The sequence below is a fragment of the Lemur catta genome, chromosome 17 (genome assembly GCF_020740605.2).
Source record: "Lemur catta isolate mLemCat1 chromosome 17, mLemCat1.pri, whole genome shotgun sequence".
NCBI classification, from domain to species: Eukaryota; Metazoa; Chordata; class Mammalia; order Primates; family Lemuridae; genus Lemur; species Lemur catta.
In genome coordinates, this window is record NC_059144.1 from 40,135,589 (window position 1) to 40,159,405 (window position 23,817).

The following is a 23,817-nucleotide window of genomic DNA, read 5'->3' on the forward strand; positions in this document are numbered from 1 at the left end:
CTCATCAAAAACGGAGTCTTGCCCTGGAGCAAGTGCTTGTGATTTACTCTGGGAGATTTAGCAAAAAGCTGCGTGTGCAAGAACCTAGAACAGCCAGAGGCTATCGGCTTAGCTAACTGATGATGATCAATCAATCTTTTCTCCCTCAAATAGATGGAATTAGTTAGCATGATCTTGGCTATAAGTCACTGTTAATCCAACTCAAAGTGTTTTCAACAGCCATGACCTTATGGGTGATTATCATTCACCCAGGAGTTCAGGTAGCTGCAGGGTGGTTAATCCAGCCGCTCTGGAATGTTATTAAGGAACGTGGCTCTTTCCCACTTCTGTTCTGTGGGCACCGTCTTTGGGGCACCAGCTTCACCCACAGGCCAACACCCTCTTGACAGCAAGATGGCTGCCCACGGTTCCAGGCAGTTCCAGGTGTGAAAAATGTAGGAGGAAGTGGAGAGAGGAGAGAGCAGGGGTTGTCCTTACTTAGTTATTCTCTTAGGAGCCTGAAAACATTCTCTAGAATCTCTCAGAAGACCTCCCACCAGGTCTGATTGACCACTATGGGGTCACATGCTCCTTCCTAGACCAATCACTGGCAGGAGGGGTGGTAAGATTGACATGTGCTTCTCAACCTGCTCTCACTTGCTCAGCCATTCCTCTTGCGGGATGCCTGGCCCATTCCCAAATATCATGTGGTTAACCATTTGTGTCAGTTAGGAATCCTTGTAGTTATAACAGAAAATCTAGCTAAGAGTGGCTTAAATGAAGGAACTTAGAGCCAGCGCTGTATCTGTCATCGATGTACCAGGGGCCAGGTGCTTCCTGTCTTTCTGCTCTTGATCCTCAGCACACTGGTTTTCTCCATCCGCAGGTTCATCCCCTTCTAGTTCCAAGATGGCTGCTTTGCCTCCAGGCGGGAAGGGGAAGGGAGGAAGCAGGGCAGGAGGTGTTGTCAGGAACCCCCTGCAGACATCTGTTTACATCTCATTGGCTGGCACTGGGTCATGTGGCCACTGTTAGCTGCAAGGGAGGCTGGGAAAGTGAGTGCCTTAGCTGGGCCCTCCCTTTGCCACCCTGAACAAAGCCAGGGTCCTCTGCAGGAGGGAGAAGTGCATACTGAGCAGACAACTAGCAGTATCTGCCACATTCTCTTTAAAGCTCGGCTCACTCTGCATGCCATTGGGAATCCTTCCCTGCTAACTCCCGAGCAATGGGCTCCCCAAGGTGGTGCTGACAGCACATCTTGGTAGGTCGGGGAAACTGAGGCTCACAGGGCAGTACTGATTTGCCCAAGGTCATGGCTAAGTATAGGGCAGAGCAGGACTATGAACCTGGGTCTGTCTCACTGGCAAGTGCCTGCCCTCCTGCTCCTCCCGTGGAAGCCCAGTTAGCCTGAGAGAACGGTCACTACCTGCTCGTGGACAGGTCTCCTGTTTATCAGGAGAGCTTGCCCCCGACTGAGGACAGAGAGGCCATCGTGGGCTGCAGTTGGTGTGAGCACAATTTGCAGATTCTCTTTGGCTCTGGGAACCCCAGAACATGGCTTCTGACTATGGCAAAAACATTAAGCTTTTGAGTGGGCTCCGTGCTACGACAGAAGCTCATGCAAGCCTTGAACATTCTTCTCTTTCCTTTTCCTCCCCTGAGTTCCGCTGGGGGCCGGTTCATGGGAAGTTGGCTAATTGGAACTGTCCCTGCTGCCCCCATGAGAAATGGGATGTTGTACACCATGTCCCCTGGAGAAAGTCTCCCATCTGTTCACCGCATGAGGATAATTATGTGTATAAATTACCGCCTTCTCCTCCCTCCCCAGGCCGGTTGGAGAGGGGGTGTGCTCATGATGAAGGTTCCTGAGTGACCTTTCTGATGAAGGAATATGACTAAGTCGGCTCCTAAATCAGCCGTCTGCCCGAGCACGACTGCAGTATTGATTTTCTATTCTAGGGCTGGAAAACGGACATTTATTTTGAAATATGTTCTGTAATGAATCTGTGATTTGGGAAGGGTGCTTCTGCAATTATTACTGCTGAACTTGATGTGACTTCCAGCAACAGAGAAAGTCACTGACTGTCACTGGGTTTACTTTGGCCCTTTATTACTAAGAAGAAAGACTCCAGGCTGAGCAGTTTGGGATGACGACACACCAGGTACTTCCCACGGCAGTAATGACTCTGCTGCTTGTGGGGAATCACGCTCTGAATACCCCAACTGCAAAATATATTACAGGGAATTTCCTCTCCCCGAAAAGCCCTGGCCTGGGGGGAAGGATGTGTGGGGTCTGGCCACGGTCACTGACCAGCGACAGCACCTCGGGCAGTTCGCTGCCTCTTCAAGGGCCTCAGTGCTGCTTGCTGAGGGATGGGGGAGGTGACCCAGCTTCAATGGCCTCAGTGGCAGGCAGAACGATAATCCTCCAAGATGTCCGCATCCACACCACTGGGACCGATGCACGTTCTAGGTGATGTGGCAAAAGGGAGGTCAGGCTGCAGATGGAACTAAGGTTGTTAATCAGCTGACCTTAAAATGGGGAGATTATCCTAGATTGTCCGGGGGCCCAATGTAATCACAAGTGTCCTTATAAGTGATTGAGGGAGGCAGAGCCAGAGAGACGGCACCGTGAGGAGGACTCGGCCTGACACTGCTGACTTACGGAGGGAGGGGGCCGTGGGCCAGGGAGTGTGGGTGGCCCCTAGCAGCTGAGATGGGCAAGGAAACAGGCTCTCCCTTAGAGCCTCCGGAAGGAACGCAGCCCAGCTGACGCTTCGTTTTAGTCACATGAGACCCATTTAAGACTTTTGGCCTCCAGAACCGTAAGGTAATAAATTGATGTTGTTTAAGCCACGAAGTTCATGGTAATTTGTTCCAGCAGCAATAGGGAACCTATGCAGCCCAAGCCCCGCTGGGCCTGGGAGTTGCTGATTGGTCTCCACCCACCCGAACCCAACCAGTCCCCTCTCGTTGAGAATTCTCTGCCAGATTCAAAGTTCTGGGAGGACACAGACCCTCCTCCTTGGCGTCTATGCAATATTTCCCACAGAGCACTTGCTTGGGCTCCACATGGCAAAAACCAAAGTCACGGTGTTGGCTCTGGGAATGCGTCGAAAGTCAATCTTTGCAGAGTGCTCACTACCTGCCAGGCACAGACTGAGGATCTCTCCATGGGCTACCTTATTGCATTTTTAGAGAAATTAGGGATTATTGTTACCTCACCATTTGACAAATGAGGCAATTGAGGACAGAGACATCACTTGCCTAAGATCCCAGAGCTGGGAAACCGTGGAGGCCACGTTTCAACCCTCTGCACCATCAGCTCAGCCCATTCCCGGATGCAGACAATGGACACTTCTGTCTTACGTCCAGTTCCGTGCAGATGTGGCATCCAGGTAGGGGGCCCACAGTTTGCCTGGGAAAGTCCCCATATCCTGGAATAATTATTAATGGCATCCCCTATTCATGCTCCAAGAAGGACTAGTTTGGGGGTAAACCATGTATATACAGTCACCCTACGTCAAGTCCCCTCCCAGTGCCGATGAAATCCTGAAAAAAATAATTGGTACCGGGGCTGAGTAGAGCTATGCTTTCTGTACCCAAGGAACATGGACGAAAGCCCTGAAATTGGGTGACTTATGTTCCAGTCTTAGCTCTGGGACCATTTTGTTCTGTGACCCTGGGGGAAAAGTGATGCTTTTTGTAACACCCAGCGGGATGCCTGGTTCATACTCAGAAACAGGGCATGGCAATATCTGAGAAATTCAGCTGCTTTCTCCTGCTGTCCTCCAGCCCGAAGTTCTCCATGTGCAACACAGAGGAAATTATACAGCCTGTCGGAAGAGAACGGTGATTGTGGAAATGAAACCGCTGTGGAAGGCAGGCCGGAAAGCACCCTGCAAACAGCAGCTGGGTGCTTCTGGGGAGATGACATCCCTTCGGGCCAGGTGTGTGATGACCTCTGTTCCCTACACTTCATGGACTCTTATTCCCTAAATGAGAGTCATGAGGAAACCTCATTTTCTTACCAATGTAGCCTAAGACCTGACATATGAGGAGGCCCAAAAGTCCACACACTCAACATTTTCGTGCCCAGGTTAGACATGCCCGACCTTGTCCCAGATGTGCCCAGCCAACCAGTTGCAGGATGTCCACGTGGGGTTTAAAGTGCCCTTGACTGGTGACCAGATCTCTGATGCTGATATTCAGACCCGTGTTCTCCATGCAACATGCTTTGTGTTGACGGCTTTGTGCCCAGGAGGACACCGGTTGTACCACTGTCATCTCTTAATGACTGCAACATCTCCCAGTGGACCTCCCTATTTCAACTTCTTTCCTCCTAAAATCCATTGTCCACACAGCAGTGCAAGTGACTTCAGATCATGTCACATTCCTGAGTGGCCACTTCCTCTCCTGGGGCTTCCCATTGCGCCTAGAAGGAAACCCAAACACCTCCCCGTGGCCCACCAGGCCCTATGCAACCAGCCCTGACTGCTCTTCCGTCTTCACCTCCCACCGCTCCACCCTGATGCTGTGTTCTGGCCATGCTGACCTTTGACCTTTCTCTCCTTGCATGTGCCAAGCTTGTTCCTACCCCAGGGCCTTTGTATTTGCTCTTTCCTCTGCCTGGACACCCTTCCCTTGATCTCTGTGTAGAAAGTTCCTCATCATCAGCCCAGCTCATATATCACTTCCTGAAAAATGTCTTCTTTGACACACTCCCCCATGTAATGTCACCTTCTGTTCCGTGGTGGATGCTGGAATGCACCACCCAGAGCACGCTCAGGACTTACTTCTTCAGCTCCTAGAAGAGCTGCCCCCGGAAGGCCTTCAGCTGTCAGCTCCCTGCAGAGATTGCCTCATCTGAACACAGGGGCCTCACCAAAGTCACAGCCCTTCCTGGGTTGCCACATCCAGGGACTGATTGGCAGGGGGTGGGAGTGGAAAAGCCCCTTGCCCCGTCTTCAGAGCTCCCCACGGTCTGGCTGAGGCCGCCATGGAGACTGCATCGCATCTCCTCTTCTCCCTGCACCCGGCCCTGCCCGCGTCCCTCCTTTGCACGGGTGTTGATTCCAGGAGCCCTCTCCAATCACCCCCTGCGTGCTAACTAGCATCTCAGAGCGTTTCCTGGGAACCCTACTTATCACACCCGTGCATCCTCTGTGACATTTCTCACTCCATTTCTTTCATAGCATGGACCACATCCTGATACTATATTGTTCATTTATTGCCTTATACATTTGCCATCTGACTTCCTCCATCTGCTCTGGGAGGGAGGGACCCTCCTGATCTTATTTGCTGGGTGCCTGGCACGTGGCAGGTGTTCAGTAAGTGTCGGTTGGAAGGCAGGGAGGGAGGAAGAGAGGAAGGGAGGATGGAGGGAGGGAGGAAGGGGGGAGGGAGAGGGGAGGGAGGGGGAGGGAGGCAGGAAGGACTCTGAGGTGACTTTACTAAGAGTTGCCGTCCGATGGGTAGGACTGGAGTTTACACCTGTCATCACCCGTCTGCAGCTACAAAGGAAGCAACCTGAGACCAGGTGAGTGAGATGACCACAGTGAGATCATTGTCCAGATGGAGACACTGGAATAGGAATCTTTATCTGGGTACAGTTTCTACTTAAAAAATGTTTAAAAAGTAATGTATTCATTTTAGGAAGCTCAGATATATTCTTCTGTCTTTTCTCTATGCATGCACTAAGAAATCTGTCCATAATTATTTATAACCTGATTTATTTTCACTTAAGCACAGTGCAATTTTTTTTTTTTCATGCCAATGCACATATTCCTACAGCATCATTTCCAATGGCTGCACAGTGCTCCATTGTATGGCTGTGTCCTATTTTGTCACCAGTCCCATCACTTTACCACAGTGATTAAGAGCACAAATGCCTGAGTTCAAGTTCTGGCCCTGCCACTTACTAACTGTGTGACCTTCAGCAAGTTCCTTAATTTTTTGTATGTCAGTCAGTTTTATCATCTATAAAAATGTAGTAGTGACAGTACTTACCCCAGTATTGTTTTCAGAATGAAAAGACTTAAAATATGTAAAGAGCTTAGAAGAGGGGCCAGCACATGGACCCCTGAGCTCTGGTCCTACATCCTCCTCTCTTGCCTCTCTGTGCTTCCTCTCTAGGTGTCGTCTGTGCCTGAGGCTAGGATGATCACTGCTGCCTCTGTACCTCCCAAATATGCATCTCCAGGTGTTCTCCCATATCTGAGTTTCAGACCCACATGTTCAGCTGCATACTTTGCTTTTCTCTTGGGTTACCTCTAGTTTATTGACTCTTTCCTTTCAACCACCCAACTGTTCATCAACCCACCCACCCATCCACCCACCCACCCACCTATCCATGAACCCACACTTATCCATTTATCCACTCATCCACCCATCCACCCACCCACCCATCCATCTATCCATCCATCCACCCATCCACCACCCACCCATCCACCACCCACCCATCCATCTGCACCCCCATCTGCCCATCTATCCATTCACTTGATCAACCTCCATGCTCTACAACAGCGGTCCCCAACCTTTTTGGCACCAGGGACCAGTTTCATGGAATACAATTTTTCCACGGACCAGGGGTGGGGTGGTGGTGGGGGAGGTGGGGCTCAGGCGGTGATGTGAGCGATGGGGAGCAGATGTAAACACAGACGAAGCTTTGCTGGCTTGCCCGCCCCTCACCTCCTGCTGTGCCACCAGCCAGGTTCCTCAGGTTCCTAAGTTTCATGGAGGACAATTTTTCCACAGATGGGGAAGGGGGGCGAGGCCGAGCTCAGGCACTAATGCCTGGCCCGGTTCCTAACAGGCTGCAGACCGGTACCAGGCCGTGGCTCAGGGGTTGGGGACCGCAGCTTACAGCCTTTCGTGCTCTCTACAGCCGGACTCCGTAAGCCCACACTCCTTCAGTAGCTTACTCGACCCTGCAGGGTCAGGCCCCACCCCAGGCTACCCGGCGTTTCCTCCTGCACTTGCTTAGCTCCGGCTGCACCAGCTTCCTTGGGGATCCCCAGCCACTTTCAGGCACACAACTGCGGCGGAGTCTTTGCTCTTGTTGTTCCCTTGCCTGGAATACTTTTGCCTAAATTATCCTTGTAAATCACCTCCTCTTCTATAATGCTTTGCTCAAATGTCAACTTCTCATAGAAGCCTTCCTGACCACTCTGTTTAAAATTGCAAATCATTCCTCCTGAAACACGTCTACATACCTTCTCTTATTGCCCTTCATAAAACACAATCTGGCATATTCCATCTAACACTTATTTGTCCTGTTTGTACTTTGCCCTGCTCTTAGAAGGCAAGCTTCATGAGGGCCGGGATTTCTGCCTTTTTAAATAACTACTGTATCCCCAGCACCAGGAACGGTATGTGTCGTGTAGTAGCCACTCAATGAATGAATGAATGAATGAATTCAGGCAAGAAATTATGCCCTAGAGTAAGTTTGTGGAATTGAAAAATGAGTGAATTTGAGACATATTGAAAGAAAAAGTGTTTCATTTTAGTTTCATATTCAGCAAAATTTTCCTTTGTGTTTTTCGCGTTTGTTTACAAATCCCCCAGTATTATATAAACATTCATTTATTTTCTTCTGGGACTTTGATGTTTTCTACATTTAATTTACCAGTGCATCTGGAATTTATTTTGATGAACATAATGAGATATGGATCAGATTTAATGTTTTTATCTAGATCATTAGGCACCTTCAGAATGGTCTGAATATCATTTATTGAATAACCCATCTTCCTCCAAATAATAAAAATGCAACTTTATCACATTGTAAAGTCTTATGTCTCTGTGGGTCTTTTCCTGAACTTTCTATGGAGTTTTCTTGCTCTGTTCCAATCAGCCCCACACTTCGGTTATTACAATTCTATGTGTGAGAATGCCTGGTAGAGCTAAATCCATACTTTCTTTTCTTTTTCAAAAAATATTTTTTTATGACTTAATATTCCAAATTCACTTTAGACCATTTCCTTCATGATAATTTACTGGAACTTCACACTTTATAGATTGAGAGGAGGGAAACAGATATCTAGCCAATATTAACCCTCTATCAAGGAATATGTATGCTTCTTATTATTTGATTCTTTCTTTTCATAGTTTTATTCATAAGGATCCTAAAGACTTGCTATAATAATCTCTAAGTGCCGTATACTGCAATTTAAAATTGGATGTTTTTCTGTTTTAGGTTTCACAACTTATTCTTAATACGTAGGGTACATAAATTTGTGTATCTGAATTTTGTTCCCTTGTTCTTTTTTCTCTATTCTAGTATCAATACCAGATTTGGTAGAGCAAGTTCCTCCTACATTTCCTTTCCTTTCATACATGTCTAGGCTTTCCTTACATGTTTTCCTCTTTTCATAGATGTTATCATTGACTGATTTACCTCCCCAAATATGCGCTGATTTTGTAGCTCATTGGACTTCTGGGCACAATCACAAGCTCTGAAAGTTCTACTTGATTCTCTTGGGTTTTCTGAGAAGATGATCTGCTAATACTCTTTGTTCAAATATCAGGACCTCTCACTGTCTGCCTGGGCCTCTGGCCATTAGTCACGTGCTGCCCTGTGGTGCCTTTCCTGTCACTGTCCTGCATGTCACCTGTGCCTTTCTTTCTGTCCCACATGTTACCTGTGCGTGTCTTGGCTCCACGTCCCATGCCCTGTGCCTCCAGCCCACACGTGTTATTGGCAAAACAGTTGCTAGCACCTTCCCTCACCCTGCACCTCCTCTCACCAGGACCGTAACGGCCTCTGCACAGACATCCGCGTCCCTTCATTTCCCTCCCAAAAGACTGATCGATACCCGATCCCTCAAGTACAATTCTAACTTGGTCACTCCAGCACCCAAATATCTTTGGTGGCTCTCTCATCTCCCACATTGGATACGAACCTCCTCACGCTGAAAGTCAAGGCCTTCCGCAATATGACCACTGATAAAGTAAAATCAGTTCTGTGTGCATCCAGCTGTCAGGGGAACATAACCCTCCTGGCTGCTGGGCCACGATGTTCCCACATCAACACGAATAATGCTCGGAAAATATAAATGTATTCAGACATGACCATGTTGGGAACTAGGCAAAGACAAGGCCACTCTGCAGCTACAGAATTGACTGAACATGCCCTTTTTCTAGCATTAGTGACGGAAGCCTCTTTACCAATGACAACTCTAGACCTGCTTCAATCTTCACAGCTCTGAGATAAAGTATTCAAGATGCCCAATCGCCAGATTGCCTCTACGTGACTCTGCATCCCCAATCCCTTCTTAGAAGCACTCACTAGAAGCCCAGATCCCCTGAGAAGCACCACCCTTCCCTCTCACTGAGACGCTCCTGCGTGGCCGTGGGTGTGATCTTTGCTGCAACGAGCGAAATAAACCGACTTTGAGCGCAGGTGAGTTCTTGGTGGCTTTAACATCATGATCTAAGTCTCTAACTTTACCTCCCTCAGTTCCCCAGTAGCTTCTTTATCATTCAGAACTTTTTTCAGTGTCACACTTAATTCTGAACAAGTCACTGGATCCCGCTGCCATTTTCCAAGAACTACAGAGGACAGAGAGAGGACCGTGTTGACTGCACCTTAGGTTCGGAATTACCGAAATCCAGATTGTGAGAAATTCTGGAGGCCACAGGGCCCAGACACTGCAGCAGAGGAATTCTAAATAAAAGACTGGCGTGGAAGAGAAATTTGTTAACTTAAAAGACATACCAAGATTTACCCCCTAGTATCTAGGGAGGCACCAGGGGGTGGTTAGACCATGACGACTGTAGGAAGGTGGTTGAATATGAGAATCAGCATGGTGGTCACTCTTAGAGGGAGGGTGGAACAGTGACTGGGATGCAGCCACGGAGGGGTCCTGGCAAGGGTCTTGCTATTTGTGGACTTGGTCCTGGTTATAAGGATGTTTGCTTATAACATTTCACTAAGCTATACATTTTTTGGTACCTGTTTTCATTTTAAGATAAAAAGATTAAAAAGCATAGCCTTGAGCAGTTCAGTTTCTATAGACAAGAGCAGCGAGGAGTCCAGTGAGGGGCTATCCCAGCAAGCCACAAAGACGGTGGTTTGACCCAAGGTGATGGCAGTGGGGCGGGAGTGCAGCTGGATTCCAGATGTATGGGAAGGAGGAGGCAAAGGGAGTCACTGCCACACTGGACTGAGCATGAGAGAAACGAGATGCAAGGTCACACTGCTGTCTCTCTTTCTGACAATATTGCACATCTGATGAACATCTCGGCAAAAGGCATTTGTATGAGAAGAAGGTTTCACAAAAGCACTAAAAATGCATTTATTGCCCGTAGGCAGATGATAACAGTTAAGGGAGGAAACAAAGGCTAGCGGGTGGATGTGCTGTACTTCCGGGGGTTTCACGCCTCCCAGTGAAGCTCCTGGTGGGCAGTGATCAGCGGACTGGCCAGTGGCTGGAACCACCGTAGCCCAGAGGCATTGTGTAACCTCAAGGCATTTAAAGCGGGCTGAGATTGTCAACAGGATGCCTCAGATCTGCATTGCCCTCGGGACTGTGGTGTCAAGACCCTCCCCCCATCCATCTCACTTCTGAAATTCAAGATAAACAAGGTGCCTCTCTGGTTGGGGCACATAATCCATTTATTGACTTGAATAATCCATCTTGTCTCCTTAAAATTGTTAAGTTCATAAAATAAGGGAGCAAGACTAAATATTTTAAGAGAAAAGATTGTCAATGACAAACTCTCTTACATTATTTTTATATGCCACACCTCGACTGGCAAAATAGCAATGTGCAGGTATGTATCTTATGAAAATCTGCTTTTGGGCAATGAAAATCCTATTTTCCCATTGGCTTTTGTTACTGTTTCGGATGTGTCTAATTCATTTTCTGCTCTCCCGCTAGCTATGGGGTTTTCCAGGCCTGCCCCCCAATATGTGATACAATCTTTGAGCCAACTTTCCCATGGACCAGGGGAGCTGTTGGCGTCAGACTCCAGCAGAAACCTGGCAGTCTGCGTGTGACCGGCATGCTTCCTGAGCTGGGTGTCCCTGCAGGAAGGCTGCCTGCAGCTTGAAATGGGTTCCCCAACCTCGGGTTCTCGGAAGTCTGCAGCCAGCTGCACTTAGGAGTGAGTTACGATGCCAGCCTTCCAGAATTCCTAATGAACTCCAGAGCAAAAAAATGCCATTACTCCGCCTCCCCCAAGTCACATTTCTGGTTGATTAATGAGCAAAGGAATAGAAAAATCTATGGCTTTGGAGAAAGAGGAAGAGTGAAATAATTTCTGCTTTAAGAAATCACTGTGCCCAAATTATTTTATTTGTTAAGAAAAAGGGATTTCATTTTCCATTTATTCCTCTTCTAAATCTAGATTCAGAGCCCCTCCCCCACACCATAAAAAGCAGATTTGGATCCACACTCCCTCCTCCACCGTCATCCCTGCTTATTTGACCCAAGATAGAAAATCCAGCGGTGCCCTCTTGGCACAGCTGTTTTAGCTTTTTGGGGCCTGGTTAAAATCTCATCTAGTTTACATAAAATAAATCTTCGACACCCCTCCCCCCAATAAAAGTCATTGCCTCCTGGCTGCAGAGTCAGACCCAGGTGAGCACTGGCTGGTTATGTCCAGCTGGATTCTAAGGCCCGGCCCCAGCGTGGGCTGGAGGGGCCCCCAGCAGCTGGGGCATCAAGAACAGCTGATCCTCCGAGGAAAGTCACTTGGCACTGCCACCCGCTCTGCATGCACGCCTTTTGTGAGGCTGCGTAGGCTAATTATGGAGCCCTGTCTATTCACGACCTTAGCCCATTTTTTAATTGAGTTGTTAGATTTTTTTTGCTATGAAATTATAGGAGTTCCTGATATTATTTTAGAAATTGACCCCTTGTCAGATATATAGTTTGCAAATATTTTCTCCCATTCTGTAAGTTGCCTTTTCACTCTACTGATTGTTCCTTTGCTGCACAGAGGTTTGTAGTTTGATATAGCCCTACTTGTCCATTTTTGCTTTTTTTTTTTGTCTATGCTTTTTGTGTCGCGTCCTTCTAAGAGCTTTACAGTTTTAAGTCTTGTGTTCAAGTCTTTAATCCATTTTGAAACGATTTTTGTAAATGTAAGATAAGGATCCAATTTCATTCTTTCGCAAGTGAATATCCAGTTTTCTCAACATCATTTGTTGAAGAGACTATTGTTTCCCTATTGTGTATTCTTGGCACCCTCACTGAAAATCAGTTGACCATATAACTGTGTATTTATTTTGTTTCATTCAAATATACGTTTGTCTTTATGCCAGCACCATACTGTTTTATTAATTACTATGCTTTGTAATATATTTTGCAGTCAGGAAATGTGATGCTTCTGGTTTTGTTTTTCTTTTTTTCTTGTAAAATATTGATTTATTTATTTAGAGACAGGGTTTTACTATGTTGCCCAGGCTGGTCTCCAACTCCTGGGCTCAAGCAGTCCTCCTGAATAGCTGGGATTACAGGTGCACGCCACCGTGTCCAGCTTGTTCTTCTCTTTCAAGATTGTTTTGGATATTCAGGGTCTTTTGTTGGTTTCATATAAATTTTAGAAGTATTTTTTCTATTTCTATAAAAATATATCATTGGAATTTTTATAGGCATTGCATTGAATCCATACATTGCTTAGGATAGTAGGGACATTGTAATAGTATTAAGTCTTCCAATCCATGAACATGAGATACCTTCCCATTTGTTTGTGTCTTCTTTAATTTCTTTCACCAATATGTTGTAGTTTTCAGTGTACAGACCTTTTACTTCCTTAGTTAAGTTTATTCTTAAGTATTTTATTCTTTTTTATGCTATGGTAAATGGGTTTGATTTCCTAATTTCCATTTTGGATAGTTTATTATTAGTGCATAGAAATGCAACTGATTTTTGTATGTTGACTTTGTATCTCGAAACTTTAGTGAATTTGTTTCTTCTAAGTGTGTGTGTGTGTGTGTGTGTGTGTGTGTGTGTGTGTGTGTGTGGAGTCCTTATGACTTTCTCTATATAAGATCATGTCATCTGCAAACAGGGAAAATTTAACTTCTTCCTTTCCAATTGGATTTATTTCTTTTCCTTGCCTAATTGCTTTGGCTGGGACTTCCAGTACTATGTTGAATAAAAGTGTCCCTTCCCTGGAGCCTTTGGACCCTAGGGAGCAAGAGCCCTACCCACCCTGTTGCTAGTCCTAGGAGCCTGTGTTGCCGCACGCTCTAAGCTCCCACACCTTGGTGAACAATCCCAGCATGTGAATGTGCCCTCTGGGTCCAGCTGGGGTCCTGGCGCAAGAGGGAGCTCGATACTGACTGAGACTGAGTTCTCCACTGCGGAGGCTAATGGGGACTTGAAATGGAAATTTGGTTGAGTTACAGAAAAGCTAAGAAGCCATGTTTCTAACCAACCTAAGCTTTTGGATTAAGATACACCACAGTTGTGCCATTATTGAAGCTCCAAGGACCAGCATCCATTCCTTCATTTGGAAACTATTTTTGAGCACCTCCACTGGGCCGCTCAACTGCACCTTGGAATCTCCTAGGGAGCTTTAAACATGCTGACCCCAGAGAGTGTGGGGTGCAGCCTGGGCATGCGATTGGGCCCCCAGGTGGTGCTAATGTGCAGCGAGACTGAGCCTGTCGAGCTGGATGCTGGGGCTTTAGAGACAAATGTGGACAAATGTGGCCCGTCCTATGGGGTCAAAGGAGGGAGGCCAAGGAGTCAATTGTCTGAACAGAGGGGACACTGGGGCCTCTGAGAGCCTCAGGAAAGGTACCGGCTCTGCAAGGTGGGGAATGGGTTAGACAGAACTTTCTGGAAGAAATGACACCAAGCCCTGTCACCCAGGTGAAGGGGGACTGGGAAAAGTGCTCCAGGTAGAGGGGAGAAAATGCAGAGGCCCAACAGGAGTCAGTGAGAACTTTCTGGAGGTTCACAGCTCAGGTCCCTACTCTCTGCTTAAAATCCTGCAGGGCCTTGCCAGAGCCCTGGGAAGGAAAAGCGAACTCCCAGCTGGGGTGATCATGGAGCGGCCACTGCCCGGCTCCCCACCTCCTCCCCAGCTCCTGTCCTGCCGTCCCTGCCTGCCAGTGACCCACCACACGCACCTCAGGTGTTAAGTTTATCCCGGCCTTGGCACTTACTGTTCCTTCTGCTTGCAGGGCAGTCCCCACCCCACCCTCAACCCCCATCCCAGCTAACTTTAAACATTCAGACTGATCTCAGTGTCTCCCCCAAATCCCTGCCCACCAAACTCCTCCCCACACCCCCTCCACCACCCCACCCTGTCTACATCCCTTCCAGCGTGGTTATATCACAATGTAAAGTGACACTATTCGAAATGAAAGAGGGTCTCCCTGATCCAAAGGGATGCACCGTGAGGGTGAGTTTTCAGCCATGTAACCTTGTCACGGGGAATTCTGAGGGACTGAGAGACCCTTGTGTTAGGTGTGTTCCAGGTGGGAACCCGAAATATCGTAAAGCCTGTGAAACAAAAGCCACAGGAATCTGGAGGGTCCAAAGTCATAAATCTAACTTTGACCACAGCTGCAGCGATGGCATTTCCTATCCCCCCTGATAAGGACAAAGCCACCCCCTCCCCTATCTCTGCAGGTGTTACTCACTCCCCCGGAAAAACCCTCTATAAAACCCAAGGCTTCCCCTCCCCCGGGGTGGACGCTTTTTTCAGCCTCCACCCATCAGCACCCAGATGTTCAAAATAAATAGCATTTTGCTACACCTGAGGCTTCATGTGTCTCCCTCCAGGCTCCAGACCTAACACCTTGTGCAGCACTCCTCAAATCATACCATTCTCTAGCCGCTGTGAGGCCAGTCTCTCCTGGACAGCAGGTTGTATGGTATGAAAAATAAAGAGGAAATTTTTTTTAAACAGTGTGCTAGTGGCAAGTTTGCCTAGTGGATAGAATAAAGGCCTGCAGTCATAGACATCAGAGTTTTGCAGTTGACTTTGTCGTTGTTCCAATTCTTTGTTGTTTGGCTGCCAAGGACAGAAATCTGAACAACAATGGCTAAAGCAATGTCTCACAAAAAGAGAAACCCAGCACTCAACATCCAGGGCTGCTAGGCAGGTTCCATCTTGCCAGAGAAGGATGGGTGCCTGCGCTCCTTCCACTCAACGTCATTACAGGCCTGTGCCTCATGGGTGCAAAGTGGCTGCTGGTGTGCCTGTGGCTGAGTCTGGCCCCTTCCCTTAGCAACATCTCATTATGTCTCCTTGGTCATCTGCTTAGACTTCAGAGACAGTGAGACTTTTTACAAGCACGCTACTCCCAACATCAGCTAAGAGAGTTGAAAGGAGCTGCCCTTGAGTGCAAAAAAAAAAAAGTGAGGCAAAGAGGTGAGAAAATGCCTTTTTTGTAATCAATCTTATAGAATTTGATAATTTAATCTGTATGCACATCCTTTTGCTTAAACAAATGGAAAAAAAAGATTGGGATCATCTATGGAGTAGCTGCCTGCTGACCTTGACCCTACATCCTGGGGGGATGGGCCGCAACTCCGATCCTGTCCCCTCCGCCACCTACCTCCCCTTCTCCACTCCTAATATTCAGCCTGGCTGCTGCTTCTCAGCTGGAGCATAAAGCAAGAGAGAAGTGATTTCACCTAATCACCTAGGTCATTTTCTCAGAAATTGCTTTCTTTTTAACCTTTTTTCAGGAGGAACAAAAAGGAACCGGAGAAACAGCCAAATTGCTGTCCCCGCCGGCTCCGGCTCTCGGGAGGGGGCTGGCCTGAAAGGGCAAATGCCTTTGGAGCAGGCTTCAATCTTTTCTCCCTCTGGAGAGAAGGCCACCTTAATGCCTTAATGTCATGAAATGAAATGGCCACTTAGGGGGAGGTGAATAAGTCCGGGGCAAAATGCTTCTCACACAAGCAGGAGAGAGCACAGCAGCTGACCCTGCCGAGAGGCCCAGATCAACTTCTGTTAACCCTTGTGGTTTCAATCCTTTGCAAATGTCTCCAAGCTCAATTCACGTGGTGAAACCGAAGTTGCCTCTGAAGGCTGGATTTTGTTTGACTTGGGTCAAACTTGCTGTGTGGCCAAGGAAAAGTCACTTAACCTCTCTGGACTTCATTTCTGCATCTGTTGAAGAGTAGAATGATTTCTACTCTGAATGCAATAGGAAAAGCAAATGAAATCTCATAGTAATCTTCCCAAACTGTAAATTATTTTATGGGATATTTAAAACATTTTCTTGGGCTTTCTGTCACAGACAGATGTTCCCGTATGCCAGCCCCGTAAGTGAGGCTGATCTGCTGTTATCATTCCCTTGTCGTTGGTGGCGTGCATGCACATGTGAGGACCGACAGGAAGGATAGCCACACAATTTAGAATGGTGGCCACCTCTTTGGGGAAGGCAGGATAGCGTGTACACAGAGGGCTTCAACTCTCTCCTGACACCTGGGGGAGAGAGACATGGATATTCATTACAGCGTTTTTCATACCTTTCGTGTTTCTAGACCCGAGTCTCTCCACCTCAGCACTGTTGACATTTTGGGCTGGGTGACTTTTTGACTCGAGCCTGTCCTGTGCACTGTAGGATGTTTAGCAGCATCCGTGGCCTCCGCCCACGAAGTGCCAGTAGCGCCCTCCCCTTCCAAGTTGTGACAGCCAAAAATATGTCTCTCCAGACATTGCTGAATGTCCCTAGGGGTAAAACCACCCCCAGGTAAGAACCACTAACCTAGAAAAAAGGTGACCTATGGTTCAGAAATACTAGACGACTTCCCCAAAGTCCAAGTCTGTAAATGAAAGCGACAGCTCCGGCAGGCAGGGCTCGCTCCCATCTAGTGCTCTTGAGGATCTATCCCAGCGCTCTCAAAAGCAGATATTTTTATTGTTAGGATCACAGTGGCGTTTCATCAGACACAAATGCAACTGAATGGACTTGATGGAAAATAAAACACGGAAAGATTATCTTTGGTTTTATAACAAATGGCATAGTAAATGTATGCTAATGATTAAGCATTGAATATTTAAATGCATGCAAATCACCCCACCAGGGCCGTGCCCCTGCCCGGGCACCTGCCAGTGGGAGGGGGAGGTGGCAGATGGATCTGCTGCTCTGTCATTGTCTCAGTTGCCAAGGGCCACTCCAAATGTGCTCAATTACCCGTGTTGAGGATGAACCCAGGATTTGAATACACTCAGTCCTTCCTGAGTCTGACGTTTGCTTTGTTTAGCAACTTTAGAAGCTGAGCCAGTATCGGGCGCTGCCCCATTGTTTTCCAAAGAGGAAGATGCAGCTGACTTCGTGGTGTCCACAGCAGGGCGAGGTGGCGACTGGTTGGTTGGAACCCACAGGCCCATCGTCGTTAAGTGGAAATGAAAGTCCCAGGAAGGGGGGTGAACTGTGAGCAAGCACATCATAGCCCACGGAAGGTCATTGAAATTTCCGGAAGCAGATGGATGATGCCTTGGATCCAAAGGCACACCGTGTAACTAGAAGGTTTTATGACAAGGGCAAATCATCAAACACTGGGGATGTTGTGGTACAGATGTCTGTGCTGGGCGGGCATTCAGGCTGTCAGGACTCTAACACCTCTTCCAGCTCAACACTTCCAGTAAACCTATTAGACAGGGAAAAAAGACTTCCAGCCCAGACTGTTGCTCGACCTTTCAGTGGGTCTCCACTATGTTTTTAAATTGATGTTTAGTAAATGCATCCCAGGTCTGAGCCCTAGGAGGATACAGTGGGTGACCACACCATACCGCGTTTAACTCACCAACAAATTCAACTGCACTCGAGCAGGGAGCTGAGATGCAGAAACGGACTTGACACAGGGCAGGATTCAGACGGCCTTTGGGCTCCACAGGGGATTCCCAGGTGCTGGATGCCACGATGTCTAAATGTCCATGAAAGCTCAGAAAACCTGTGGAAATAATGTGAAAATGATTCAGCATAAAACAAGCAGGGAAATCACTGCTCGTTCAAATGGCCACTGCAAGTTTCTTCGGTGTCCTTGAGAAGTCATTGGCCAAAGAGCCTTGGCTAACCACTGGTTAGGAGGATACGGGCCAGGCTATCTGGGAGCAAGTTGCAAGAAACTCATGTGACAGCTGTGCAACATTGGGCAGGTTGCTTAACCTCTCTGATTCTTTGTTTTTTTATGTGTTAAACAGAATTATCATGAGGATATGTATTAGCTTCAGCCATATGAAATTGTTATTCCCCACAGGAAATTGTTGACTATAAGCAATTTCATATGGCTCAACTTAGTATTCCATAGGGATACACGGAAGAACAGTTAATAGTTGAAAAATTCTAACAACAGTGCTTGGCACCAACTAAGCCCCAGACAGGTGTTTGTATACTATTTACAAAGGTTTAGGAAAATGCACAACATCTTCTCTATATGTTTGTGTGTGCTTCACACTAGTGATTTTCAAACTCTATCACAACCCATCAGAGGGTTGTGAGCTGTTAGTAGGTTAAGAAATAAAATTAGTGGGTCAGAATTCTTCTTGATAGAATGGAATGGAGGAGAAGATAACAGGACAGGAAAGAAAATAACAGGGCTTCACACATCGTAAGACAAATATTGCTTTAAGAGGCTTGTCAATTCTGTCGTGGGTGTATGTCTGCCCACATGTGCCTCTGTGTGTGTGTGTGTGTGTGTGTGTGTGTGTGTGTGTACCAGGTCACAATGAAAAATACATTTCATGCTGTGTGCAGAAGTAAAGACGATTTTAAAGTCATTTTAAAGTCACTGCATTGAGCCATATATACTGGATCTTATGAGCATTCTGAGGGGTTTTTTAGGAGTAATTTTGACTGTACCACTCACTGCCCTATGGTCTTGGGTGAGTTACGGGGCCTCTCTGGGCCTCAGTTTCCTCATCGGGAAACTGAGGGGAATGTGTGGGCCCCCAGGGCTGGGGTGAGGCAGTCAATGGACAGAAGCAGGTAAGAGGCTGAGGGTAGTGCCTGGTGTATGAGCAAGAGCCCAGTGGGTGCGAGCTATTACGGTTTGGGTTGTTAATTTAATTTTCACGGCACAACTGACTTGCAGAAGATGGGACCCCACTGCAGAAGGAAGAAGTTGATTGATCCCTGATTTCTGGGAAAGTTCATGAGGCAGTTCTTGTATCAAATGCCCTAAAAACATTAGACAGTCAATCCTCGCGTAAACAATGACACTGCGCCAGGTAACTCCGATGTGGAAGGACGGCGCGGCTGTAGGGAGAGAGCAATCCAGGAAGACTTCCCAGGAGAGGGCGTTCTCAGCTTGTGTCAAAGGAGATTTGGGGGTGAGATAGGAGAAAGTGGGGCCAAGGACACCCAGGGAGAAGAAAGGATTGTGGGAAGTTCAGCAAGTGGTAACAGGCAAATCACGCACGAACGCCGTGATCAAAGGATGGACCATCTCCTGGCAGGGCCCATGGGTGGCTGACAACACCCTCCGGGGTCCTCTGGCAAGAGACGGATCAGAAGTCATGCGTGCTCGCCGCTGAGGACGTATTACGATCATGTCAGGGCCAGACATCTGCCTAAGTGTTACAAATGTTTATGAATATTAATAACCATTTGTTCCCAAAGGACCACAAATCAGTTAATTAGGGACCTGTCAACCTGTTTATATTATCTATAAATGAAAACCCGTCAGCAGCCAAACATGAAATTACCGAGCCGTGTGTGGGCTGCCGCCATCCCTGGATGAACGACACTGCCGGCTTCGGCGTGAGCCCGCACCCTGGCACGGAGCGGGTATCCTCCTCACAGCCCTCGTTTTAATCAAGTCGGTGGTTCCAGGAGGCACATGATAGACGGTGCCTCGAGTTTCATCGCCGCGTGTGGGGGGATGATTTAAGACTGTCGGTAAATTAGCTGCAATCCAGACTCTTGGAGGAGAGGAAGAATTACCTATAAATCAATGTTCCGCAGACAGGTAATCAGGCCCCCATTCCAAGCACTGATTGCTCTGGGCCCCGGGTCCATCCGTCTCGTCGTCTTGGTGTGATAGGGCTGGGTTGGGGGCTCAGAGCCATCCGCCCCACCCGGGTCAAGTTCGCGCCTGGACAGCTCAGCATCCCTGGGCACAGGTGTCTTAAGCGTGTTCCGTGGAACAAGCCCCAAGAAGTCGCAGGGCCTAGAGTCAGAGGCAGAGAGACAGGGATGGAGATAGAGCAAGAGATGTGTCGGGAAGAGAGAGATTCATTCAACAACCAGCATGTGCCGGGCGCTGTGCTTGGAGCCCAAGATGGACACATCGGTGCCTGAAACAGACAAGAGAAGCAGCGAGTCCCCAACCCACGATCTTCTGCCTCATCACACAGCGACTCCTTCCCGAAAACCTCCTCCTTCCTGAAAACTCCTCTCGGGGCAAATTCTTGTAATATATTTTTTCCTTTGGGCAAAAAATATGTAGTTTCCTGCTCACATTTATGCTAAACGACACCAAATTCCATGAAGTTGCAGGAAAATGGACACATTTACTCAAAGCTTTAGGACCAATTATCAAAATACAACCTAACAAGACGCTGTCCCTTCTGCACAGAACTGGAGTGGTCTCCCGGGTTCAAATCCAGGCTCTGTCATTTGCTGGCCGTGTGGCCTTGGTCAAGTTACTTAAGCTCTTTGTGCCTCAGTTTCCTGATCTGTAACATGCAGATAATACAAGGACTGACTACGTGGCAGGATTAAAGGAGGTAACACATGTGAAGTGAAACATATAAGCACTTTGGTAACTGCTTGCTTGAGGGGAAGTAGGTAAAGATGGGTAGGGACTCACAGGCTGGTTTCAGCACACACGAGCTGTGCAACTTTAGGAGGTTACTTAACCTCTCTGTTCTTTCAAGCTTTCTGTTTCCCCTTCCTATGGGAGGAAAGTAGATCTAAGGAGCCAGGTTTGCCTGTGAGCATGAGGACCCCACATCTACGTGACAGGTTTGCTCATGTGGTTCTTGCCGCTCACACCAAAATGTAAGCTCTGAGGGGAGGGACAGGGTGGGACAGGGACATGGTGAGGGAGGGACATGGTGGGGAAGGACACAGTGGGGGACCATGGTGGCCTGATCCCTGCTGAGTCCCCAGGGTGGGCTTCATGGACATGTGACCTGTGCAGTCACGAATGCTCAAAGAGCCCCCACTTGGCGTAACATTCCATTGTCACCATCTTAAAATTCTTTAGAAGTGTTTGAACAAGGGGCCCTGCATTTCCATTCGCACTGGTCCTGCAGGGTGGGGAGCTGGTCCTGCCACATGCAGACACAGGTGGAATCCTAGGGGTGAACTAGGCCAAGGGGGGAGCCTCTTTTATCCCTTCCCAGATACCTGAGCCACTTTCTCTCCCTCCTGTGGGGGTAGGGGGACCCTCAGCTCTGCAGCCCCACGTCCCAGCCCTGTTTGCCTTAGAGAGGCCCCCTCTGGCCTGCACAGATGTGCTGTGGGGCATAAATACGTTTTTCCCAACTGAGAAGTGTTCCAGAGTCACCCTGACATATCCAGGGACTAAAACACCCGCACTGGGCTGGGCCCAGGCTGGAGAGAAACGGTGTTGGCTGCAGAATCTGCCGAGTCACCACAAACGGGCACTTGCAACAACAGAAATTTATTCTCTCACGGTCTGAAGGCCAGAAGTCTGAAATCAAGGTGTTGGCAGGGCCACACTCCCTCTGAAGGCTCCAGGGGACACTTCTCAATGCCTCTTCCAGCTCTGGCGGCCCCAGGCAGTCCTTGGCTTGTGGCTGCAGCATTCCAGTTCCTGCCTCCATGGCCACACAGTCTTCCTTTCTGTGTCCATGTGTCCTCTCCTCTCCTATCTCCTATGAGGACACTTGTCAGTGGCTCTAGGGCCCACCTGGTTAATCCAGGATGACCTCATCTGAGATTCTTCACTGAATTACACTGCAAAGACCTGTCTTCCAAATAAAGTCCCTTCACAGGTACGGGAGTTAGGACTCGGGCGTATCTTCTTGGAGGCCACAGTCCAGTGCCCTGCACAACCCGAGATGGGGAGGAGAACGGCACAAAGGCCCAGTGAAGGCAGAAGCATTGTGGTGACAGCTCACGCACGCAGGACGGCTCTCCCGCATGCCAGGAGATGTTCTAACCGTCTTGCACGTGCATGCACTCATTTGCGATTCACACCAACTCATGCTAATACTATATTCATTTTGCAGGTGGGAAAAACAAAACACATGCAAAAAATAAGTCATTTGTCTCAAGTCATTCAGCCGGAACGTGTCAAAGCCGGCAGTTGAAGCCAGCAAGCCGTGTCCGCAGCGTCCAGGCTCCAACCCACCAGCTGCGTGGAGGGCTGGGCTCTCAGACACAGGTGGCACCAGGCCAGGCAGGTGACACAAACGGTGAGGAGGCATCCAGGAGTGGCATGCTAGGGTGAACTGGACAAGAGCCTGGAGTGTTTCTCCTTAGAAGAAGCCAAATGCGGGGTGTTCAACTTTCCCTATTTTTCAAGGAGTAAAATCTAGCTTTCTATGTAGAAATTCCCAATGATCAGATTTGGTGATTTATTTATTTTTTAAAAGCCAAATGAAACACATAAGTACTCTGTAAATCAGCCGTTGGCTGCTACCTCCAGGGTACAGGAGAGGGCTGTTAATTCTGCCTTTGGGAGTCAAGAACGCAGGGACGGGTCCAGCGCTGATTCAGGGGCTCATAGTCCTTCCGTGGGTACAGCTGCTCTGGCAGAACCACGGGCCTCCACACTTCCACGATCGCTGACTCTTAAGTCCTGCTCTCATCTGTCCCTAAAGGAGCCATCAGCGGGAGGTGACAGCAACCATAATTCTGTTTTTATGATTACGGAGCGACGGTCATTTCTGGCTGAGTGGTGCTGAGTGATGGGTGGTGATTTAGGGACCTTACAGCGGGATTAGGGGAGTAAAGCTAAATGCATTTTCCTCCGAGGCCCAGGCTGGCCACAAACAAGTTTCTGTGGAGGCTGCTGATAAAAAGCAAATTATTTTATTCTGCTCACAATCAATTCCAACTCCAGACTGCAGAATCCCCCAAGAAATAAGGTATTAACGCTTATCATACGGAGCTGAATTCTTTGAGGAATAGTAATCCTTAAACAGACGGAGGTGACATCGTCTTTAAACCATTAAAATCCAGCGGTGTGCACGTGCTTATCCTTCTTCTGAACGAGCCCTGCGCTGTCCTGACGCATTTGGAGTGAGAAATGCATTCAAATCACGTTTTGTTGGCAAGGACAGGGCTGCCCCCAGGGCACTTGTACCAGGAGTAGACAGTTTTGCAATGTGGTCCTCAGCCTGTGTCACGAGTATTGGGTCTTGCTGACTGTCCAGCATCTATTCCCCCAACCTCTGGTGCTAACGCCCCAGCCTCAGTCACTGGGCAGGATGGGGACTGAGGCTTGGTCACGTGACCTGTCTGTGTCCAATCAGAGCCAATGCTGGCAAAACTGGGAAAGAGGCCTCTTTTGCTGTAACAGTCGCCTTGAGGGCAGGACAGTGGCCTGAGGTTGCTTCTCATCGTGTCTTCCGTCGCTGCCAGCTGAGAATCAAGCCCACCTGGAGGAAAGCAGAGCTGAGAGACAGAGAGAATTGCATCTGTGTTTCCAGAGTCCGGAATCCGAGTCACTGAAACCCTGGATCCAGCTGTACCTGATGCTGTAAACACTGAAGCTTTCATGTATGGAAGCGCATATGCTCCTCTTTCACTTTAGTCTGTTTGAGTTGGATTTCTGTCACTTGCAACCAAAGGAGTCTGGACACATGCTTCCTTATAAGACACCACCTCCTGAGCACTGGTCTAGCCCACAGTGTCCCCTGAAGGTGACAGCACAGGGACATTGCCCCTCCCTCTGCCCAGCCAGACACATGCTGGCCTGGGCTCCTCGGGCCACGTAGCTC

The 23,817-nt window shown here is 48.2% G+C and overlaps 1 long non-coding RNA gene across 3 annotated transcripts; it reads left to right on the forward strand.

Moving 5' to 3' along the window:
* The first annotated feature begins 5,444 nt into the window (after positions 1-5,444).
* Positions 5,445-22,388, forward strand: LOC123622484. Of its 3 annotated transcripts, none has more exons than XR_006729507.1 (3): positions 5,445-5,518; positions 9,121-9,379; positions 22,102-22,388. It is a non-coding gene; the product is annotated as an uncharacterized LOC123622484 (long non-coding RNA). The 3 variants fall into 3 exon arrangements; XR_006729508.1 differs by lacking the exon at positions 22,102-22,388 and adding an exon at positions 10,860-10,939; XR_006729509.1 differs by having other exon boundaries at positions 5,447-5,518; positions 9,180-9,379.
* The last annotated feature ends 1,429 nt before the right edge of the window (positions 22,389-23,817 follow it).